Source organism: Crocodylus porosus, unplaced genomic scaffold (genome assembly GCF_001723895.1).
Source record: "Crocodylus porosus isolate Cpor-Errol unplaced genomic scaffold, CroPor_comp1, whole genome shotgun sequence".
Lineage (NCBI taxonomy): Eukaryota > Metazoa > Chordata > Crocodylia > Crocodylidae > Crocodylus > Crocodylus porosus.
The window spans coordinates 50,347,649-50,351,029 of record NW_017728909.1 but is presented as its reverse complement, the minus strand read 5'-3'; positions in this window follow the sequence as shown (position 1 = coordinate 50,351,029).

Sequence of the window (3,381 nt, the reverse complement as noted above, 5' to 3'; positions counted from 1 at the left end):
GAGAAAATGAAGGGAAAAGAGAGATGATAAAGGAAGAAAATAAAAATAAAGCCAATGCACAATTCTCAGCTCTTCTCCATTTTAGCCTTTTAAAAATGGAAGTAAACGAATACTCTAAATTTTTTTATAATAAAGTATTCTCTTTCATTTTTTAAGTGAGTAAGACTTAATGTGAAGAACCATTCTGGCTGAATCATGGAAGGAATTTAAATGGTGTCCATTTTAAAATAAGTGATTTTATTTTTAGAACACACATTTTTCCATCCTGGCACTTGAGCAACGTTTGCAGGGGTGTGTTCTCATTTGGCAGTGTGTGTGTGTGTGTGTGTGTGTGTGTGTGTGTGTTAGGTTTACAGTTCCAAAGTGTTCACCGAGAGAAGAATAAACCTTAACCTTTCTTGAAGATGACATACTGTCCTACTGGTATGCTACTTACAGTAATATGCAACATTTACAAGCCAAAGAGATTATCTCACTCCTTGGACTGATAGTGATGCTGTGATTGTATCCTAGTATATTTTGAATAAAATAGCTTTGAGCAAACTTTTGATTGTCTCTTCCTGATCAAATGTTAGTAAAACTTGGCAGATCAGAGATGCTTCAGTCTAAATCAGTGATTCTCAGCTAGGATGTTGCAGCACCCTGGGGTACCTTGAGATGCTTTGAATGGTGCTGGGGGGGGTGTCAGTGTTAGTACTGTTACATTTACAAACATGATTCATAGGATAAACCCAGTGATTTCAACTAGAAATCCATCATTGTGGTCTTTTTGAGTTTTTTGCAACAGAAAAGCTGCTTTGTTATTTTTCTGTAGACAAAAAAAGCAAAGTGAAAACTAAGATCTGACGTTGTCCAAGAGGTGCCTTACGTCTGAAAAGGTAGAGAATAACTGGCCTAAATAATATTTAATGACTGACTTTTAAAAAAAAAAAATATATCAAACAGCATAACTTTTTGTAAAACTAATTGGTAAAAATGGTCTGCTTTTTGAGCTTGGCATGTATAAATGGAGCCAAAAACTTATACATATCCATGTAAATGGTGCTATCTGACAGCTTTTATTTCTGAGGCCATTGTTCTCTTTAAGTAGAATACAGAGGTATAAGACCGGGAGAAAGAGGATGTTTGCTATAATAGTGGTATTTAATTTGATGCATTGATTCATAATAAAGATACCTATATCCATTAGGATTGTTAACAGCTGAGAGGTGTGATCAATTTTTTTTTTATTTTTTTTTTTTTAGGATGGAGGTTTCAGTCACTTAGGGGATGCCTCCTTGAGATGACAGCTTTGTTGCAGCTGTCTAATGTGTCCACTCTTTAAAATGAGAAATGCATTATTGACAAATTAGTGAGAACTTATTTTCTCTGATCAACCACCTTGATCTGTGGTCTTTTAAGCAGGGCTACATCTGGTCAATACTATTTTTCAGTCAAAATATAGAATGATGCCAAAGTAAGTCTATAATTCAGACCTATATTTATATTTAGGATAGTGGGAAGGTGCAACAAATAAGAAATTAGAATGCCTTTTACTGAAATTTGGGTCTGTTGATGACTTAATGTTTTCAACAGCAGCTTCCAAAGTACTTTCAGTCTGTGGATAGCTTTTATATTATTTTAATTTATAACATGTGGATCTTCTTAACAGACACTTATGGAGCTAATTCTGCAGCTGGTGTCTATGCAATTTATTATTATTATTTAGTGTAGGTAGTGGTCTAGGTATTGTATTAAATGATAACACCATCTTTGCCACAAAAGGGAGACAGTTTGGAAGGGCTGAGACAGATCAAACGTTTCATAGAAACATAGAGTTGGAAGGGATATGAAAAGATTTATCTTTCATAATGTTTTTTTTTTTCACCCCAATCCTTTTTTCTTTCCTCTCAAGTCGCAACTTTTCTAAACTTCTTTTGCATTGTGTTGCTCTCCTGGACTCCAATTTCTCTGCATCTATCTAGTGTGCTGTCCGAAACCTGCATTCTGTGCTACAGCTGACACCTCGCCAGTATTGGGTAAGGTTGGAATACTTACAACATTCCTTTTTATATATACTAGAGCAAAGTCTTTTGCAGCAGCATTGTGGTTTGTTTGTTCAATGTGCACTGTAGGTCCAGGTCCTTTTCCGCAGTACTGCTACCTGTCCAATTTGTTTCCTGTTTTTGTACTTGCACTTTTGATTTTGCACTCCAGGGTACCAAAGGAGGCTCTGGGGCCATCGAGACCAACCCCTTGCATTCACAGGCAATCGTTTATCCAGGCCCTCACACATCACTTCCACAAAGCACCTTATGAAAACAAGACCAAAGTCACCCTACAACATGCCCTATCTAAAAGAAAGGGGGAATAAAAGGGCACTGTTAAAGCAGTGCACCAGCAATGGCAGAGAAGTTATTAGGGTAATATATATTCAAAGCCTCCACAGTCCTTGACAGCCTGACCTGTGAGGAAAAATTCTTTTGGATCCCAAATCTGGTGATTGTGTATTACATTGACTGGAAAAATAAGATCTTCCAGTCCCCACCTGCCCCAAAACATTATGAAAGATAGACCTTTTCATAACCCTTCCAACTCTATATTTCTATGAAATGTTGATCTGTCTCAGCCCTTCCAAACTGTCTCCCTTTTGTGGCAAAGATGGTGTTTGCATTTAATACAGTACCTAGACCACTGCCTACACTAAGATCTTCCCCACCTGAGAGGTTCCTAAGTTCTTGTAGAAGCATCAGTTCTTATCAGCCTGATCTACTTGTAGCTGTGGCCATTGTCCAGTGTTTCAGAGAGAGGTTCAAAAAGCAAACAAATAATAATAATAAAAAGCCCCAAACACCTCAGAAGCTAGAAAAGCATTAATGTCTTTATTGAATGTTTTCCTGCTTTCAAATTATTTCTCTGATTGTACAAGATCAACTTTTAATTCTAATTCCATCTTCAGATGTACTTACAACCCCCTCCAGCATGGTGTCATTTGCAGATTTAAGAAGTGTGTTCTTGTTCAGTCTTTCAATTGGGCTAGTTCAGAGCAACTTGGGACCCCACCTGAAACATTCTCCTTGTTATAAAGCAAACTATTGCTAACTAGTATTGAGCATGCTGTATTAGTTAGTTGGACACTTATCTTAGTGTTTTCATCTGGACAGTTTTCCCTTGGGTTTTTAGGGGAATGTTATGTGCGAGAATGTCAAAACTTTTACTAAGGTTAAACTATTTACTGCTTCCTCCTTCTCCAGTAGGCCAGCTGACTTTGTCAAAAGAAGGAAATTAGATTGCTTTGACACAGCTTGTCTGAAATATACTGGAAATCCCGGAGTCTGATGATCACAATTATTTTTCAGTTGGTTTGCATTTGTTGACCTTGCAGAAGTGGATCTTCAGGGA